Consider the following 22,125-nt stretch of genomic DNA (forward strand, 5'->3'; position numbering starts at 1 on the left):
ATATAAAGGGGTACCTGCATCGTGTCTGCTGGTCCGAAAATATACATGGTGGACACAATAAAGCGGGTATGTGCAGAAGGTGCGGCTAGCATCGGTCCAATATCTGCATGAGTGTTGCATGCAGTTGCACGTCCACGTAAATATTACAGTGGGGAGGGTGATTTGGGAGAAAGCAGTGTGGTGAAAACATGTACCCGAGTTCCAAATTGTTGGAACGGAGATGTTCTGTGGCTCAGGATGGCAAGGCGCAGGTAATTCCCGCCCGTGAATTCTGAAATGAGTGGTGCTGAGAGGCTTCCCAGAGTTTACGTAATAAAAAATGCCCCTGCAGGTAGTAAATACGAAGTGGGAGAGTAGATGGAACAGTGCAGGTGGCGGACACTGGCTTTAACCCCACCCCCATGCCCTCCTCTGCTCACTTCCCCCATGGAGAACAGTGTAGCTCTGTTCTAGGTTTGGAGGTTAGCATAGTCGAAAGGGGAAAAGACGACCAGATCTGCACTGAGCTCCGGTGGCTAGAGGAAGCAGCCAGCTCTTTCTGGTAAGCTTGGACCGGCCCTCCTCTTTCTTCATGCTACTATGGGGCCGGATGTGATCTCGCCTATATTTTTCATGTCGCATTGTCTCTCACCACCGTAGTTTTCTTCGATTTGCTCCGCCCTTCCTTTCTGCTGGCTAATCTAGGTCGCAGTCTTACTCCGGTTGAAGTTTTATCGGCATCGAGCAAGTAGATTAGCTAGGGTCCATTTTGTATGGTCGGCGTTGCATTTTTAGGTGGTAGAAGTCATATCTTACTTGACGCATGATCTCACACGATTTGCCTGCGTCTTTGATGTGTGCAGATCGGCCGATGACGATGGCTAGGCCACTGGGGACACCGAAACGACCACGGTCAGGCAGTCGCACCAGGGGTCGTCCGAAGAAGAAGAGCAGGAGACGCGGAAGCAACGAGATGGTCCTAACCAATGCAAGCAGGCGGGATCAAGCTTACAAATCCACCTTCGCGACGGGGCCTTTCCTAGGGTAAGGAACCTTGTTTTACCATGCAATGGAGCCGACCGGGCTCGCTGGCTTGTTGACCAACAGATATGCCGGGCCGGTAGATAGGGTTTTCATTGCTGACCTTATGGGTAGGGTTAACACTAGAACTAGGACATTAAGAATGCCAGATGGACAAGTCAGAACCATCACAGATGAAGATGCTGTGAGGATCTTGGGCGTACGTGGTCATGGTAGGATCGTGCAATTTGGAACTCCTATGTATAGATCTAGCCTGGTTAAGAAAATCAGGGGGATGCTAGGACTGGGAGGTAGAGGAGGCTTGAAGGTGTCAGACCTTAAGGAAGTCATTAGTAAACTAAACCCTTGTTGCATGAATGGGACAGAGACTATATCATTCACCGTTGCATCCACCCTGCTGGCTGTGTCCACCTTGTTGGGACCAAGGCAATCTGCTACTGCAATACCAGAAGAGATGCTGCCAATTGTCCAAGATCCATGGGCTATAGCGGAGTACAACATTGCACGATACTCTGTAGACCTGATCATGATTTCTGCCGATAGATACCAAGATAACTTGGCGAATGGAGCAGAATTGCTTATGCTAGGTGGCCATTCGCTATTCTTGCAGGCAAGTCAATTTATCATATGGCATTTACACTGCAAGCTGTACTCATTCATATTATTACTGAATCAAATGAGTGACTGACATAGTTGGATTTGTTTTTACAGTATGTTCAGCTGGATTGGGTGGACTATGGGCCTGCGAGCTTACAGTCAAATCTGCTCCCAAGAATTTGTGCTTACTCCAGCCCAATAGTGAGGAAATTGATCCAGCTAGAGAGAGACAACCCAGGATATTACCCAGTAATTGAACTACTACTTCACTGAAATTAGAGTAATATTGTCTAACATACCTGCTGACATTGTTTGCAAAATGCGAAATGGTATTGCAGACCAGGCCTGTAGGCTACATGGTGCAGCGAATATGGATGTGGCACCCTCTAATGGATGGAACAGCTAGTGCAGTAAGTTCTAAAAATATGTTGAATACATTTTAACTCCATAGTGAAGTTGGCGATGGAAGAACTGAAATCCTGTATTGCCAAACTTTCAGTTGTTTGCAGGTGATAATGAAGATGCATTGGTTGGACCTGACGATGGCAATGGACGCCTTGGGAGCCGCATTATTCACAGAGTTGTCGAAGATGCTGAAAGAGCAGATGGAGAAGTCACGGTGACTCGGCATGAAGAAGCCATGGTCTCTGGGACTGAATTTGGAAATAATGCGACCCCAGCGCATCAATCAGAAATTTTGCAAATTGCTGTCTGGACTCATGGTTATGTTGTTGAAGAGGTGGGGAGCGACTGCAGCGAACCAACAGGTTAGATAAAAAAGAAAAACTAATGCATGAATATGAGAATACATATTATGTTCGACGAACTGTTAATAAAAGTCTGATGTACTAATGGAATTGATGTTTGCATGAAATACCTTTCCAGTTCCAGAGTATGACACATATGATGAGGCGGATGTGGAAGGAAATCATAATATTTCAGTACAACCTGCCATGAATATTGTCAGCAGAGAAGAATATGTGCAGAACCACAACAATGTTTCAACAGTACTGCTTGAGGCCGAAACAATCTTCACACAGTCCAGATCAAGAAGCCAACAAACTGGTAAGTTCACAGTAAAAAGGTCATGAATTCTAGTTGATGTTGATCCTTGCATGACAAGTATCATAAAGTAGGCATTTCAAATGAATTGATAAAGTGTCGTTCTGTGGCTTTCACAGACTGTGATGGATGTAGTTCAGAAAATGGAATGGAAGGAGAGGTCAATCAGGTTGCGGTCATTCCGGAAGGTGGTGTATTATAGACAAGCTAACATTCACCACCCTTTCTTGAGTGCTTAAGTTGAATGATGGAGTTACCCTGAACTACTGTTTTCTAGACACTCAAGTGGAAGCCGTCAGGGAGCGTGAGCTACCAGTTGTTATCAATGAAGGAGGATATGAAGCCCGGAGGCAGAGCCGCATGGTGCAAATTGATGCAAACGATAGGGGAAAAGCAGCATTGGAGGAAGAGAGTGAATTTGAGTCTTCAGATAGTGATGAAGATGTGAAGACACATTATGAATGCATAGGCCGGAACGCTGCAAGGGTTTTGGAGCGGCAAGGTAAATTAACTCATATATAACACATACTAACGCCATTTCATGTCGGGAGATTGATAACTAATTAAGAAGAACATTTGTCTATAAATGTGCAGAGAAACGAGGTAAGAAAACAGGGGTCCAGTGGCCCCCGGTGATAAGCATACCAAGTAAAGAAGTTGCGTTCTATGATAATTCGTATGTGATTTAGTACATTGCTAATGTTAACCTACGAGAGAAACTAAACGCACTTCAAACAATTGGCAGCGCCTCCGGGAATTGCGCCAGTACAACTAACCGCTAGAAGAGGTACAGAAGCGCGGACAGAAGATAGCACTGTCCCACTGCTTGATTATGCAGGATGTGCACCAGAGAGTAAGACAGATTAATTTAGATACAAATTTACCTTAAATGTAAAGCGCTAGAATGGGTTAGGTTATGAAAAGGAATGTTTGTTTTGTGCAGACCCACCTATAGAACCAACAGGTGTATCAGCCAACACACATGAAGAGACACCTGTCACGCCTGCATATGCAGTAATCGGCAGTGGCGTTCCAGATTCTGCTGAGTACGTGGTCGATCCAGAGGAAAGGGCGGACAACAGCATTCATGCTGGACTCATAACTAGGTTTCTGCAAGCATCTGCCGATATTGAAGGTCAGCCCCGTATTTCGGTGATGAATTTACTTACCTATTTTTGCATGAGAAACAATGTAATTATTGATGGCTCACATATATGAAAAAATGTTTTGTTGGAGCAGCTGAAGCTGTGTTAATGAGAATGGGTGTCCGCGATATGATGGATTCTGTGATGGAGGAAAGTACACATGCCGTCATAGCAACAGCAACGGTAGTTGCAGGGCCATCGTCTCCAGCAAAAGAAAGCAGTGAGGCTTATGATGAGATGCTGGAAAGACACCATGACAGCCTCATAGATGATGATGCTGCACAAAATGAGGAAATGACAGCAGATGGACTGTTTGCATCATCCGTTCAAATTTTGTATGATGTGAATGGTTAGTTAAGCCGCCCTGTCATTACTGAATGTTATAAAACCTCTAGAATAGTCCGTGCTGACATAATATATGTATTTCATGCAGAAATGAAGGTTCCATTCATTGACTTGGTGACAAGCGTTGCTGTAAATGACAATGAAGTCATTGATATAGCATCAGGTGTGTGCGAGATGATGGTAAACTACAGAAATTATCTAAAAATTAAGAACACTAACATATGAAAACTATCAGTTGTTGCAGTGCCATTGATTGACCTAACCATAAGCAGTCCAAACACCTCGGCCAACACAGGGCCAGAGCAAACGGGTATAAATTGTAACGATGGTGTGTCAAATAGAAAAAACCATTGCTTAGGAAATTTAACAAAGTAATTTTGTTGTGGCAGATCGGGCTCCAAGGGTGGGTTACATGAAGACGGAAGATATGGCAGATAACCCGGATAGTGAAGAAGCAGAACGGGAAGGACAAAAAGAGGAAATGCCAGCAAATAGGACAACATGTGAGTTACATGCCAGGCTATCTTAGCAATGACAGTTGATTACGTGTGGTGATAAATAATGAAGATGGTATCTAATTATTCATAGGCAATGAGATCATATCAGACGTTCCTTGCATGAAGTTTCATACTAATATAGATGGTGAGTGATGTTCATGGCTGCATAAATTACATTAAGTAGTTTCGTCGGCTGGATATATTTACCAACTGTATGGGTGGCATACATTGGATCATCACCACCACAAGGGTATCAAACCTTGTCATCGGCATTGCAAACTAGAGGTGTGACAGCTGCGACTTATGCAGCAGGTGATGATACTGTCAGTGTACATAAATAACCGGTGTCCATGATCATAGTAGGTATAATAAAGTTTCGGGAATGTCTGCATGCGCAGGAATAGCTGGAGACGGCATCAGGAGGCGACAGAAGAGGACCGCAAACAGAGGAAGCCAGAACCGCCGACAGAGGATGAGGCTAGAGATATCTAACACACGGACATCAACAAACGAAGGGGCAGACGAACAAGGTAATACTGATAACGAATTAGACAGGAATGAAGGTGGATCTCTAAATGCTTGCGGAAATGCTGGCAATATTGTAATGGCAGAAGAAAGAAATGATGAGTGTCATCAAGGTTGGTTAAGCTAAAAGTTGGACTTATGAAGATCAAAGCTCTTGAACAGTGGCGTAACAATCTAGATTGCATGTATTTGTAGAGACAGAACAAACTGAAGCAGTGGCAGTTGGAAGAGTTCTTCATGACAGCACAGGATATGTCTTCCACAGGAGCACAAGTGTGTAAAATATTATGTGCTGATGATAAAAAGCAATTCAATTGTGACTATACTAATGTACATATTGTATTTGTACCAATCAATCAGGGCAGTCGGGCTAAGTTCGGCAGCAGGGGGTAATCCTGGAGGTGGTGGTAGGCAAGAGCACCATGAAGGTCAGTAAGATCACCTTTTCGTTCATTGAAAAATGAAAACATATGAAGAAAATTGACAAAATTGTAGTGAATAAATTGGCAGGATCCGAACTAAATGAAGCAGTTGCAACTGGAAGAGGTGTTCTCCGTATCAACACGGGATTTGCCTTCCCAGGGATAACAAGTAAGTTAAAACATCAATTATTGGGGATAACCTATGTCTGTACTAACATGTTGCATTCACTACTTGTGATTGTTCCAAACAGTCAGGGAAGTCGGTGAAGGTTCAGGAGTAGGTGCTAATTGTGGAGATGTTGGGCATGAGATGAACACACTGTCTCGAGACGCTGGTCATGAAGGTCCGTAAGCAAAAAAATTGTTATATGATGACGAAGAAACAACCACATTCGTGTGACAATTTGTAGTACATGATTTCCCAGGACTAGAGCAAGTGCCCGTAGGCATAGGTGTTCTTCGTAGAAGCACGGGATATGCATTCCCAAGGATTACTGGTGAGACGATGCAAACTCCTAAGGATGAGTAAAAAATGGGTCATCGATGACATTACATGTCTCCATCATTTGTTGAATTTGCACATGCAGTCAGGGCTGTAGGAGAAAACTCGGCAGCAGTGAATACTACTGGAACTGATCCACATGGTACAGACTTAGAGCCAGCAATCAATCCAAGTTAGTTCACAGTTGGTTAGAATACATACATACATGTGTTAGTCTCAGATGGGTGGTGCAGATGATGTTGTTCTACAGAGGGGTGTAGGAGTGGTTTCAGGCCGAATGAATAGAAACCTGAGGCTGCGTGTTGGCATGGTGAGAATCATAGTGAAGATGGAAATGACTGATAAGGGAGACATATTCCCCAGAAAAGCTGGTCTGAAGCATGAAGAGCCCCTTGCAAAGAATGTTGTAGAATTCTGGGACAAAATGTGCACGAGAAGCTCCAGGAATCGCAGCAGGTAGAGTGAAAGTTGAATTAGAATACAGTGGAAGTAGACAACATTGGTTTATGGGCTGACATGTATTGCGGCCTTGTCCTTTCTTATTTGCAGGAAATGGTACAAACACCGCGAGCCGTACCTGATAGTGATGTCAGGTGAGGACTTTGTTAACGAATTTGGTCCTGGTGGTCATGTAACAACAATCGGTTGAACGGCTGTGTCAAGAATGCTTGTGTACAAGGATGATATGATGTACGGTGATTGGGAGATCAGGTGGCGACACATCTTTGACTTGCGATTTGTGGTGAGTGATTACTTACATGACATCATCGAAGCTCCTTTAAATGATAAATTGCGGTGCTTGCAATAATTTGTTGCGTCTTCGGGCAGCTTGCTCTCATGTATAGGTCATACGATTTGGACTTCGAATTCATGAATACAAGGATGAGTTATGAGGCGCTCGGCTATTGCCTGCAGTGGACAAAGAAGGTATCAACTCGCAATGCATACATATATATATATATATGATGTTTTGTATTCCGCATATGTTCGTACATCATAATTAGCATTTGGTATGTATTAAAAAGACTCACCTATTACTTCGGATATGCAGCTCATGCTACCAGTTCCAATGATGGATAGCTACTCACTATATGTCGTGGATGTCGAGGAGAGGACATTGTTGGTCATGGACCCCTGTGAGACTTCAGAGCCAATGTCAGAGGTGCAGTACAAGCATGAAGACAATGCAAACTTCATTCTAGCAAGACTTCGGCGCTGCATACATGAGAATATCCCTGGTTGGTACATCCCTGCTCAGGGGTGGACAATCAACTACAATGTGAACATGCATGAAAGCTGCGAGATGTATGGTCAAAATGCAATCACTCTAAATGTCGATATTTATTTACTATCCACATTTAACAGTCTGATTGATTTGATGTGATGATGGAGAATGCAGAGAGGACAGCTGGTTGCACATTGTAAACTACAGCAGGAATGACACTGGCCTATATCTTCAGAATGTGCTAACACCGATGAGAATTATACCACACGAATATATTGAAGCCTTGGTTCAACTCTGTAAACAGCTAGTCGAACCTCCCTAATTGTCATGTTCATTATGTGCAGGCGCGCCTTAACTACCTGCGGCAGTCAATTGCATATGAAGTTATCTCCATGAGGGGGAACATGGGAGATCTCCCAGATTTCATGCTTGAGGAAGTCCTGCCATTCTAGGCAGCTACAAGATGAGAGGAAGCATTTTGAAACAGTATTTGTGCGACGGGTGAGAATCTTGTTTGAATATGACGACAACCGCGAATGTTAGTTGCCTCCCCACATGTATGTGGTGTGATAATGGTTCAAACGGTTGACCGGCCGATGAAAACTGAAGACATGTTGGCGCCGATAAAGGTTGCAATTTAGCTTGCACCCACCTCCTGATATGTGCATGTGTGATTGTGACCACTTGTTGGCTTCAATGAATAAGTTATTACCAGATGTATCACGTATGTAGGATTGCCATTTGTGTACTACCCGGCACTAGAAGACTGAAGACATCACGGCATCGAGAATTGGCACAATTGAGCTTGCGCCCCAACTAAAGTGGCGTGTAAGTGATTGTGTTCACTGCATGTATGCCATGTACTAGTTCAAGACAAACCTATTTGTGACATTTATGTAAGAAGACAGTCATGTTTAGGCTGTTCATTGTGTAAGACGTAAGTGTGGACTCCGACAATTAAGTTTGAACCTTACTGTTGTGTGCTAGCAGTTCTGTGATGTTTGGCTTGTGCGTAAACTAATTATGTAGTACAATATGCAATTGATGAATTATGATTTTGCATTACTATGGCATAATGCAATATGGGTATGCCTCTGACATAGTGTGTCTACATCATGGCGAAACATGGCGGGGCAGAGGGTGGGCGAAGCTTTAAGGTTGTTGATTAGATGGAGACTGGAAAATGTGGGATGATAATGTTAGCACAGTCAAGTGTTCCTATCGCATGTTGCATGGTTATTTATCTCGGCATATTAGTAGCAACCCGGGATAACTATAAATTTAAATATATCGAACAAGGCATGTGCTGAGATATGTGACTTGAATTGTCGCCCGGTGCTCAATGCATACATACAATGTGTCTACATGGCCGATGGGTCCTTCTATACCGCGAAGTTTTGATTGAACGAGCTAGCTGTTTTGAGTTGGTAATAAGATGAAAAATGGCACACGCGTCCATGTATGTGAGAAGATGGGCGTGGCATGTGCTCCTCCTCCCATTGCACATATCAGAACCGGGGAGGATGGGGGGGACATGATGTGGATATGCAAAAATAAAAGTATTTGTAGATTTGTTCAGACACATCATAAGAAGTTTAGTACCAACTAATGCTTGGTGCATAACGATAAAACTGAAATGACTGATAGTAAACATGACCTTGGCGCATACATTTGCTACGATGAAATAAGTAGACATATATCTAGGGTGTAAAGTGAAAAAAGAACATAAGGATAGCTCCATGCCAACCGGTAGAGTTTGCTGAGTCAATCTTCCTCAGATATATTGTCCGATGGTGCAAGAAGGCGCCACAGAGCATCACGTGCATGGGGTGAGAAATTTCCCTGCAACTTCATGCACTCGTACAGCGTTTCCCACTTCACCTTCGATATTGTGTGCTGTGTAATGCCACCGGGAGGGGATTTGGTTAGGGCAAAAAAATTCAAAAGGATTCCATGGAAACCGTAGAGAGGAATGTAATTAGGCTCGGTGACATCGATAACAAACCTTGGTGAGGGGCATCTTCAGCTTTTTCCCATCGAAATGGAGGGCAATATGGATGACACAAGCTCCAGTTTCATTACTGCTCAGAGCAAACAGATTTTCATAAGAACCCACTAATGACATTACACGTAATGAGGTAACAGAAAGGGGGTTGGGGAACACAATACCGAGAGAAAATGCTATCAGCAAGTGCGGGGAAGGTGACTTTCCAACCATCTTTCCTCACGGGCCAGCCAGCATAATACTCATTTAAGCAAATGAGCAAGGCATCATGTAACTTCCAAGCTATAATCTCGTCTCTCTGCTGAGTGGTCAGTGGTTGGCTTCTCTTGCTGTACATTGGATCAATAACAAACATGAGGCGGGTTACCATGTCCCAGAAAACTACAATCCATCCTTCGGGCCGTGGGACCGGCGTGAAGAACTGCAAAGAAGAATTGAAGTGTTAGGGGACCAATTAGTTGCCACAGGATAATACAAAAATCAAAGGGTCGGTGCTAGTTTACTCTCATACCAACTGAGCTGATGTGATGTCATATTTGAGTGCGTCGGCACACAATGCTTTCTGGATTGACACCAATGTAGGTAATCATAATCCGATAGTACCATTGTCTGCATTCAGTCAAATCCAATCGTCTGTGCATGGATAAAATAAATGTATATTGAAAAACAAGTTGCCGAAGATGTGGATAGCTATTTACGACTGACCGAAAATTCCGGTTCAGTTGGGTGTCTCCATGTTAAGTATGGGGAGTGTTTGTCTGCTTCCTGATCAGACTGGCAATACCTTCTGATAATGACTGACATCACCTCATGGTCGATTAGCTCATCTTCAACAACCTGGCTTTTCAACGCTGAACCCGTTATTCGTAAGAACCTCGGGTTCTCATGCACAAGAAAATTCCTGAGTATATGGAAAAAGGAGTGTCAGCATAATGGTTAAAGTGTGAATACAGATAATGAATATGCACCATAATAGTCTGGTTTGACATAATCGCCTGCATAGTTCTTCTGGCGGTGACGTAGCAAAGAACCCTTCTAATTGTTGGCAAACATACGTTTGCGGTGGTAGCGGGACAGACCCCTGACCCATGGGTCTGTCTGGAATCCAGATCTGAATACATATTTTCTTCTAGGAAGTCCCTCTGCCTTCTGTCCAAATGCAGTGGTGCTGCCGTCATCCGGCAAGTCAATAAACATTTTGCTGATAGCCTGCAGTGTATGCCTTGCAAACTGAAGTATCTGAGATGTCATTGTTGCGACTGCTCCTTCATCATGTCGTGACCTCTTGTTCTGGAGCCGGCCTGACTGGTCATCGCCATGGATACTCGGTCCAAAGTTGCCATCTGAAAATAGAGTGAAAGTTATCATATGAAATGAACTATTGGCACGGGAGGAAGTCGTTGCAAAAATGCAAAGAAACAAAAACAGGGGATTGCAATGAACAACGATCGAGACCTTTGCATGCAGACATATCGAGCCTGACTCCTGGTATTTTCTGTCCAATCGCAGTCCTTAGTGTATCAACTGGAAATGTATCTACTGCTCTTGCCGGACAGTCAGTAAACCCTCTAGCGGTATAGCAGATGCACCTCTTGCTGATTGATGCCATTAGTTTGTCCACGAATTTGATCATGTCTGCCTGCATATTTGCGCGGGCGGTGTTGATTTCACGCTGGCATTTGGCATTCTGCTCCTTTAGTATAAAACTCAACTCATCCCTAACTTGCAGCACAGAAAGAAAACGACATCAGCAGAATCAGTATAGATGCCATGACTACCACCAGATACAAATGATGGGAAAATCTCAGAAAATACTGAAAAAATTGAATCAACCGTAGCAGCGAATCATACCAGACTGGGGTATCGGCTCCACATGTGCTCTATAAAGTCCATTGGTCCAAGCATAGGTAGTGGTGTATGTACATCCATTAGGTTGCCGGCTGCTGAAGAAGATACATGAGCTGAATCATTCCTGTCGTTCGTGAACTTGCAAACATCTTCCTCCATATTGCCGCCTTCAACTGGCTGGTTGGAAGTTCTCTCAGTGCAATCAGCAATGTTGCAACGAGCATAGCATAGATCAGTACCCTGACGAATCTACCATGGATACATATGAAACACATTTATTATGATGAGGGCGAAATCAATAAACAATGTTCACCAAACCATAGTAAGATGCCATGGTTACCATGCATTTCGAGTAGGACGTAGGGCCCTTCCCAATGTCAGTCGCCATTGTTATCATGTTCTTGATGTTGGTCTGATCAAAGTCACTAATGCGAGGAAGAACATTGTGGTTCTTGTTGAAAATTCCAAGGTCGACATTGTCAAGGAAGAAAATCTACATGAAAAGGTTGTTAATATGGGATCGATGTGAATGAAAAATGCATGACATATATCATTACAAATGATGTGAGGAACCATGTCGATGAGAGGACAAACCTGGAAAAACAAGTGGCAACCAACCAGATTGGTGTTCATATTGTTGTCCATCATATCATTCTTAAGCCGCCGGACTGCCTCAAGCAAGAACTCAAGTACAAACTCACACCAATTGAATTGTGATATGTTCTCCGTATTTGCCAACGCACCCCAGTAGTCTATGGTGCCATAATCATGTTTTGTTCTAGGTACCAGCACATGGCCCATAACAAAAATGACAAATGCAATCTGAAAGCAATCCTTCTCCATCTTGCTGGAAGCCTCGGATATGTCACGGAGAAGGAATTCCTCGGCCGCACGCAGGCTATGCACTCCCGTCCTGTCCATCCCTAGCGTCCTCTTTATGAATGTTACCGCTTCTGGCTTGATGAAACCATCGCGCCCTTTAACACTCCAGTGTCCACACGGGATGCCAAAAACCTTGTGGATGTCTTCCGCAAAAAACTTTAGTATCTTCGTTTCTGACAGAACAATCGCTCGAGGCTCAACGCAGACCTTGCTCATAGTCCAGGCGCTAAACTTAAGATTAAGCTTCTGGAGCAAGGGTAGCTTTAGCATTCCTCCAAACCCAATTTCAGTAATGAGCCACCGCTTGTATTCGTCAAATGTCTGGATTACTTCTACTGCCTTTCTGACTGAAATTCGAGAAGTTGGAGCAGGAGATGCCTGTTCTTCATTAGCTTGTTGTGGCTGTCCATGAATGTTGTCATCAACTGCATCCCCAGAGGCTGCGGCCCCATCACAACTTCCAGCGTCAGACATGATTCCTACCAATATGAAAACTTTGATTTTGAGTGAGCTTCAACGAATGTAGGCTAGAATATGATAGATGGAGTGCTTGTGCTAAAAAACATGGAGTGAAATCATCTGTACATGTGTGGCCCCTCATGGCTGACGAACTATGCTGGACTGAGCATGATTACTAGATAATCAGATTGCCAGGTGAGGCATGTAGATACTTTTGGGATAAACAGGAGTGTGACTGAACTTGATTAATTCATGCGGTGAAGAGCGTGATTACAGCCCAAATTATGACTGGTGGTTCGAATAACTACATGCGGATCAGGATACAATAGACAAACAGTTGTGAGGCACCACGAAATTACAGATCGACTGGGGCGACAGATCCATCTTTTCTGATCTAGCGCAAATTTGAATACCTACTGTGTAGATTTCTCGGGTCATAGGCGTGCGCCGATGAGGGGAGGCGAGGGGGGGAGGAAGGGGATTGAATAATACCTGTGGATCTCCCCCGCCGGAATGGTTACGTCGTGGGCCAAATCACCGGCGACTTGGCTTGAGAGTGTAGCTGAAACGGGGGCAACCGAGACACAGGGCTGGTATGAGGGCTGTTGGGTGGGTGCGGGCTGGTGGGTGGAGATAAGGTCAGGAAAAATCTAGATCAGCGGGGTAGGTGCAATAATTTATTGCGCCCAGCGGTCATGCCGCTGACAGCGCCTGTCAGTTCCAATTTATATAGTAAACGAACTTGTTCCCACAGAGATAATTATGATATATTAGCTATAGAAAAAAGATCATGCATTAGTGCTGCTGCCCAATTGATAAGCTGGTCGGGGCAAAAATAAATATCTGAACATTAATTGATTGCTCATTGCATGTCACATATCTTAACGACGGTCTTAGGGAAGAACCAGAGTCAAATCTCATTACCAACCACTGGGATACAAAGTACACGCTTCCGGATTCTCATTACCAACCACTGCAATACAAAGGACGCACTAACTGATTCCGATTACCAACGACTGGGTTACAAAAGACACACTTCACACTTCCTAATCATTATTTCTAGTCTGGCAACAAGACCAAGACCACCGTCTACCTGCTAAGGAGTGACGCTACTTTCAGCAACGCCAAGAAAATAAGGACACCCACAAAGAGTATGGCAGCACCCAAGAACACAAGAACACGTAGCGCGGCGACGGAAGAGCCTGCTTGATTAACCCTGATGGCTTGGCCTACGGCTGGAACACTGCGCTGCTGCTCGACCACACGGACTCTGCGGTTCATAACCGATCCGGCCTGGCTGCTGCCGTATCCTGTCTGTTGTGCCGTCCCCAAATGAAAGCTTAACTCTGCAATGTACTCCTCCTTGGTCCTCATGTAGTTGCAGATTCCAGACTGCAAGAACAAATCAAATCGGGCATTAAAACTAACAAATCAAATCGGGCATTAAAACTCGATGTGCTAGCTGATCCGAATGGCACACGAATACTTAGATGAACGACTGGAGAATGGATTGTACTCACATCCTTGTTGACACACTTGTAGAACCGAATGCCTGCATTCTGCCACGCCCGAGCAATCCAGGTGAAGATCCTACCGCCGCACTAAGGGCAGCTGATTAGCGGCGGGAGTTGCTCGAAGCCGCTTGAGGATGACGATGCAGACATGCTCTTCGGAAGGATTTGTGTCCCTAGTCTGGATTAGTTCGCTCAGAAGATCTGCCTGGGGGAGGAATGGGTGGACTTGTATATGAAGAAGGATGAGTGCGAGTAGGTGCGCTGGAGAAGATTGGTACCTACCACCGGTGCTGCCATAAATGAGCAAAACGGCTCCTTTGGACCAGCTTCCGTGAGAAAACGGTTCGCCCCGTCTAGTCCAGTCTGATCCGCCATCCCACTGACTGACGGGCGATCAACTCCTCCATGAGCTGCCCGACGTCGTCGTACGACGACCCGCCCTTCTCTACCGCGCCCCTCGCCATCACGCCGAGCTCCTTTGCCTTCTTCCGCATGGCGGCGCCGTCGCCCTCCTCCCCCATCACTTTCCGGATGGATTCCGCGATCGCCTCGCCGGCGATCACCCGGTGGGTCTCCACGCTTGGCGCGTACTCCTCGGCGCCGACGCCCACGCCCACTCCGAGCACCTCCACGACCAGCTTCTCGTTGTAGAACTGGTCGACGTACTGCGGCCACGTCACCATCGGGCATCGGCACGCCCGCGTTCACGGCCTCCAGCGTTGAGTTCCAGCCGCAGTGTGTAACGAACCCGCCGATGGCAGGGTGGTTCAGGATGAGCACCTGCGGCGCCCAGCCTCGGACGATGTACCCACGGTTCGTCGTCGGGAACCCGACTGGCTTACACGGATCCGAGGATGCGCCGGCGGGACGTGGATTTTTAGAGCATATGCACCCAGGCCCTCCTATCCTAACTCTTCAATATTGCTTTAAGATCCGTGCGACACAACTAAGTTTCTATATGAAATTTTCTCTTTTTTGCTTTTCCCACATAGAACATATCTTAAAGTTCAAACCTATGCAGGATGGCAAATCTTTCTAACTAGAATCTAGGATAAATCTTTCAGAATTTTTTGTCCGACATAAATATTAAAAATATGATTTTTTAATCAAACAAAACGTATTTTGTATATTTATGTTTGACAAAAAAATCTGTACGATTTATCCTAGATTCTATTCAGAAAGCTTTGTCACGCCGCATAGGTTTGAACTTCAAGATATATTCTATGTGGGAGAAACAAAAAAGAGAAATATATTTGCACGAATCTTAAAGCAAAAAATGGATGGCTAGATAGAGAGGGCCTGGGTGCATATGCTCTAAAATATATTTTCGGCCGGCGCCGTCATTAGCGATGACCCACACGAAGTTCTTGCCGGAGAGGTCGAGGCCGCGGGCGAGCTCCCGCATCTGCTCCGCCGAGAAGCTGGTCATCGAGCCAAAGGAGACGTACACCACCGAGCTGGCCGGTTTCGCGTCGAGCCACCGCAGGCAGCCGGCGGCGTCCGCCGAGAGCGCGCCAGCGACGGCGCCTCTTGACCCCACGTCCTCCAGGCTGCCACTGGCGAGCCCGACCGGCCCGACGAGCCACACGCGGCGGCGGAGCTGCGTGGCACGGTAGTGCTCGGCGTAGCCCGGTTCCAGCTCGCGGAAGCTGTTGAAGATCTCGCCGTAGCTCGACCGGTCTGCGTCGTTGGCGAGATGGAACTTCGCCCACTGACGCGGCCGCTTCACGGGGTCCATCGTCTGGCTCCGCTTGTGCTCGACCCGAGGCGGCAGGCCAGGCAGGGAGACGACGGCGGCGGGATCATCGGAGCACGACTCGAACGGGTTGCCCCGGAGCACGGTCTCGGTGCAGGCACGGGCGAACATGCTGGTGCCGAGGAACGCGATGCGCGGGAGGCCGTGCTCCGCGGCGGCGTTGGCGGACCAGTGGAAGATGATGTCGGAGACCACGGCGTCGATGTCGGCGTGGTGGTTGGACAAGAACCGGCGGAACGGCTCCCGCAGCAGCTCCGCCGTCTGAATGTGTAAGATGTGGTGGAAGCGTTCCTATTCCCGATGGAAGCCGCGTGTGTTTATTTATGGAAGACAGGAACAGCCCCTGTCGTGACGTACAAGTCTACGATGATCGCTAGGACTCATCTATACATGAGGAATCAGAATAGGAAACGAGAAGAAGAGATAGAGAGAAGGTTAGATTACAACAGGTTAAATGGTATTCTAACAGCTTCCCTTAATCTAAACTACCCTATATTTAAATTTTTCTTAAACTCCTCAAACGGTTTTGCTGGAAGAGCTTTAGTAAACCCATCTGCCACTTGATCCTTGGATGGAATAAAGCGTATCTCCAACTTCTTTTCAGCAACCCTTTCTCGTACAAAGTGAAAGTCTATCTCAATATGCTTAGTTCTGGCATGAAAGACTGAATTAGCACTCAAATAAGTAGCAGCCGAATTGTCACACCATAGACATGAGATACGACGTTGCTTCACTCCCAATTCCTCAAGCAAAGATTCAAGCCAAATAATTTCAGCAGTAGCATTTGCCAATGACTTGTATTCAGCTTCAGTACTTGACCTTGACACAGTTGCTTGTTTCCTGGCACTCCATGAAATAAGATTAGAACCAAAGAAAACAGCAAAACCTCCTGTTGATTTTCTATCATCACTGCAACCTGCCCAATCTGCATCAGAGAAAGCACTAACAAGTGTAGAATTTGAACGTCTGATTTGTAGTCCCAATCCTACAGTGTGCTTAACATACCGTATGATTCTCTTAACAGCTGTCCAATGAACTAAGGTAGGAGCATGCAGATATTGACATACTTTGTTAACAGCAAATGAAATATCTGGTCGTGTCAAGGTTAAGTATTGCAAAGCTCCAACCGCACTTCTGTATCTAGTGCTTTCTTCCTCTTTAAGGGGCTCTCCTTCATGTGCTGACAATTGTTCTGAAGAGGATAATGGTGTAGGTGAAGGTTTGCAGTCCTTCATTCCCATCCGAGCCAAAAGTTCAGTGGCATATTTTTCCTGTTTCAACATTATGCCATCTTGAACCTTCTTAACTTCAATGCCTAGAAAGAAGTTCAAATCACCAAGATCCTTTAAGGCAAATTCTGAACTCAGGTCACGCAAAAGAGCATCAGTCGCATTCTTTGAAGAACTTGCAACTATAATATCATCAACATATATGAGCACAAAAATAACAGTATTTGCATTGTTATATATAAAGAGAGACGTGTCAGCCTTTGATGCAGTAAAACCAAGATGTTTCAATTGCATACTCAACCTGGAGTACCATGCTCTAGGTGCTTGTTTCAAACCATAGAGAGCCTTATCAAGTTTGCACACATAGTGAGGTTTTTGCCTGTTTTCATAACCTGGTGGTTGTCTCATGTAGACCTCCTCTTCCAGAACATCATGCAAAAACGCGTTCTGCACATCTAGCTGTCTTAAACTCCATCCCCTAGATATAGCAATAGCTAGCACAATTCTTATAGTTGCAGCCTTACAACAGGACTGAAGGTATCCTCATAATCAATGCCATAACGTTGTTTAAAGCCTTTAGCAACAAGACGTGCCTTATACCTGTCAATGGATCCATCTGCCTTTCTTTTGATTCTGTACACCCACTTGCAGTCAATGATATTCTTTCCTTCTTGATTCGGTACGAAGTGCCAAGTCTTGTTTCTCATGAGTGCACTGTACTCTTCATCCATGGCATTTTTCCACCTTTGATCTCGTAATGCATCATCCAATCTTGTTGGTTCACCTGAAACACACAACATGCCATATGGTATAGTACCATTGTTCCGCACCTTAGGGTTTTTTATACCTTTCTGCAACCTAGTCATAACTCTTGATGCGGCAGGTTGAGATTGGACATGTTTTTGTTCTTGGGGTTGAACTGATCTGGTTGTCGCAGAAGATCCTGGAGAAGTTTCAGAACTTGTCGCAGAAGATCCAGTAGCCATCGATGTGGCCACTGCGTCTGCAACCGCCGATCCGTCCGCCGCAGAAGATCCTGTGCCTGGCAACACTGTCGGTTGCATGCACGACCCGTGCGCCACGCCTGTTGGCTGCATGCGCTGAGTGCGCTCGCGCTGCGAGGGAGAATCTCCTTGTGATGACGTGTCGGGCGCGGGGTGGCTCGTTGTAGCCTGGCCCTCCTAACTGGCCGGCCCGTGATCCAATGGAGATCTGCGCGCGTGATCCAAAGGAGATCAACATACAGGAGTTTCAGGTGCTGCCATATCCTCTTCGTACGCCGCGTCAGCTTCATCTTGTTCTTCCACATGAAATATAGCATCATCTTGAGCCAAATTTTGATCATGTTGATCATTTTGGGCGCCGTTTCTTCAGGGACCTGCACATGTGCAATAGAAGAACCGGTTCCAGTAGGAATATTATCATATTGGTTAGCACAATTGTTTCCCCCGTGATCAAAATCTCGAAGTGTGGATGGAAGAAGAAGAATTTCCTGACGAAGAAGGGCTCCGGCATTTGGATGTAAAGATTCGAACGGAAATGCCGACTCGTCAAAGACAACATCTCGAGATATATAGACTCTACCCGTCGGCACATCAAGGCACTTGACCCCTTTATGCATAGGACTATAACCTAGAAAGACACATCTTTTTGAACGAAACGCAAGCTTGCGTGTGTTGTATGGCCTTAGATTCGGCCAACATGCACATCCAAAGACTCTGAGAGACTTGTAATCTGGTTTAACACCAAAAAGACGTGTGATGGGATTTTCAAAGTTTATGACTTTGCTAGGACGAATATTTATGAGGTATGTGGCTGTGAGAAAAGCTTCATCCCAAAACTTAAGTGGCATGGAAGCATTTGCTAGCAATGCCAGTCCTACTTCAACAACATGACGATGTTTTTGCTTATCGGAACCGTTTTGCTGATGAGCGTGGGGGCAAGACACATGATGTGAAATTCCAATCTTTTGGAAAAAAGAATTTAGCTTCTCATACTCACCACCCCAGTCGGTTTGCATAGCAAGTATTTTTTAGTTTAATTGATGTTCAACAAGATTTTGGAAATTGAGAAATACTTGGAACACATCAGACCGCTTCTTTAGCAAATAAATCCAAGTGAACTTACTATAGTCATCAATGAAGCTAACATAATAAGAAAATATACCGACTGAAGTAGGGGCTGGCCCCCACACATCTGAAAAAATAAGTTGTAATGGAGCAGTGGATACACTTGTAGAGATGGGGTATGGTAATTGATGACTTTTAGCTTGCTGACAAGCATCACAAATTAACTCTACACTAGACTCAAACGGAAGTTTATTTCTACTAAGGACATGTTGAACAATGACTGAAGAAGGATGACCCAAACGACTGTGCCACTTTGCCGAGGAAGGTTTGGTGACACTCCATGCTTGCTTATTCGACCATGATGAAGGTGATGATGATATAAGCGGATACAAGCCTCCCTCACACTTTCCTCTAAGAATGACTCTCCTCGTTGCCAAGTCCTTGATCACAAAGGAATGAGGATAAAAAATTATGAGAACATTATTGTCAAGAGCAAAGCGATGAACAGAGACAAGATTCTTTGATGCTTGGGGAACATGAAGAACATTATTTAGATGTAGATCTTTTATGGGAGTTTTAACAATTGAGTTACCAACATGAGTAATATCCATACCTGTTCCACTTGCCGTGTGTATTTGATCACCACCATGGTACCTTTCTCGCATGGTTAACTTGTCGAGCTCCCCTGTGATGTGTTCGGTGGCTCCTGAATCTGCATACCAATTTGTGTCTATCCCATAGGAGTTGGTGATGTGATTTGCCGCCTTCTTCTTCTCTTCTTGATCTTCCTCATAGCGCCACCAGCAGGCTCTTGCCCCGCCGGGATGGAAATTGTAACAGATCTGGCACTCTGGGTAGTCTCCTTCTTGTTGTTGATGTTGTTGTGGTTGCGGCCGAGGACGCTGTTGATGGCCTCTGCCACGAGTAGGAGAGGGAGAAGGGCGGTTCCCACGACCGCGTCCCCCTCTTTTACTTCGCCCACGGCCTCCTCTGCCGCGGTACTGACCTCGCCCTCTGTAGATGGCGTTTGCTGATGAACGAAACCCTGCTGGTCCATCACGTAGCATCTCCATCCTTTGATCAAAGGCAGAGATTTGCGAGAAGAGTTTGTCAATGGTGATGGAGTTCTTGATGGCGCCGACTGCTGCAACGACGGGATCGTAGTCCCGATCAAGACCAGCGAGGATGTAGTCAACCATCTCTGGATTGCTCACAGGGCGCCCAGCCGCGGCAAGCTCGTCGCCGAGGCTCTTCATCTTGGCGATGAAAGCATTGCTTGACATGCTGCCCTTCTTGGTGTTGGAGATAGTGATTCGCAGATTGGTTATCCTGGACTAAGATTGCGAGGCGAATAATGTCGTGAGAGCAGTCCAGAGGTCGAAGGTATTCTCCTTACCAATGACCTGTGCAAGAATTTCTTGCGAGAGCGAATTCAGCAGGTAGCTCAGAACATGTTGGTCCTTCGAAAGCCACGGCCCATACAAGGGATTTGGCCCTATCGCCGTGGTCTTGTCAGCTTGCTCGATCTGCGCTGTTTTTGGCGGTGCGGCGTCGCTGCCGTCTAACAGGCCGGTCACCTGCGCACCTCGCAGGGCCGGCAAGACTCGCGCCTTCCAGAGGAGGTAGTTCCCCCTTGTCAGCCTCTCGGTTGGTGGAGCACCGAGATTGAGGCAGGTAGCACTCGAGGAGGACGCCATGGTACGATCGATAGCGAGAGATTCGTTTTTCTGTATCGCTAGATGTTGTGGAAGAGCGTGGCTCTGTATACCATGTAAGATGTGGTGGAAGCGTTCCTACTCCCGATGGGAGCCGCGTGTGTTTATTTATGGAAGACAGGAACAGCCCCTGTCATGACGTACAAGTCTACGATGATCGCTAGGACTCATCGATACATGAGGAATCAGAATAGGAAACGAGAAGAAGAGATAGAGGGAAGGTTAGATTACAGAAGGTTAAACGGTATTCTAACAGAAAGAACCTGTCATGGATGTCCCTGGACGTACCGAGGTCCGTCTGCTCTGGGAGGCCAGCGGGAGACCGACGTCAGGGAAAGGCACGACGGAGATGGAGATCGGGGTGTCGACAGCGCTGTTGTTGTTCGCGCGGTCGACAACGGAGCGGATGGTGGAGGCTTGGACGGGCGTGGTGAGGACGGTGCACCTGACGCCGCGAGCGATGAAGAGTGCGGCAATGTCGGCCATGGGGATAAGGTGGCCAGGAAGGAGGAAACAGAAGAAGAGGATGTGCAGCGGCGGCTCGTCGTGGTCCTTAGTTGGCGCCATGGCTGCCACCCGGGAAGGTTGCGCAGATCTTCCGTTCCTGTAGGTAGAGAGAACGGACCGGATGCTCGCAAAAATGCTAGACATACAAAGATTTACAAGCTTTACAAGCTCTTTCCATCTAACAACCAATCACAAACCTCTCCCCCCCCTGATTTTTAGGGGGGTAGGCCATCCCGCTCACTTGTTGATCAATAAAAACTAACCCATCTGTAAAAGCCTGTAAATTGTTTGTACGTGTAGCATTGCCGGGATGCTCGTGAGTGGTAATCACAGTTGGAAATATGAAGAGATCATCTTGTCTATTTATATAGGAGCTGCCTTGTACATCACGTGCATAGGCTTGTACAACACGTACACAATAATTAGATGAATCTCTCACTGATACAAGTGATCCTAGGATCTCCTATACATGACAACTACTGATTACATCAGATCATATACCGGATATGCTAGGAGATATTCTCGCTAACATTCCCCCTCAATCTCAATCACCCACAAGGTTGAGATTGCATCGTAATTTCTCCAACATGATCTTTATAGCAGGTTTAGTGAAAGCATCTGCCACTTGATCACTGGAGGACACAAAATGGACATCCAATGCTCCTTGCGCCACTTTTTCTCCGACAAAGTGGAAATCCACCTCAATATCCTTTGTCCTTGCATGAAATACTAGATTTGCACTCAGGTAGGTGGTGCCTAAATTATCACACCATAGCCGGTGGTCGTGGTAGGGATACTCCC

The 22,125-nt window shown here is 45.9% G+C and overlaps 1 long non-coding RNA gene and 1 pseudogene across 1 annotated transcript; both read right to left on the reverse strand.

Annotated features, from left to right (window-relative positions):
* Nucleotides 1-1,653: 1,653 nt before the first annotated feature.
* LOC119269551 lies at nucleotides 1,654-21,384 on the reverse strand (annotated as a pseudogene).
* LOC119269552 lies at nucleotides 13,428-14,325 on the reverse strand. The gene is made up of 2 exons (XR_005133641.1): nucleotides 14,055-14,325; nucleotides 13,428-13,926 (listed from the first exon to the last, which is right to left on the reverse strand). It is a non-coding gene; the product is annotated as an uncharacterized LOC119269552 (long non-coding RNA).
* Nucleotides 21,385-22,125: the final 741 nt, after the last annotated feature.

The sequence above is a fragment of the Triticum dicoccoides genome, chromosome 3A (assembly GCF_002162155.2).
Source record: "Triticum dicoccoides isolate Atlit2015 ecotype Zavitan chromosome 3A, WEW_v2.0, whole genome shotgun sequence".
NCBI lineage: Eukaryota > Viridiplantae > Streptophyta > Magnoliopsida > Poales > Poaceae > Triticum > Triticum dicoccoides.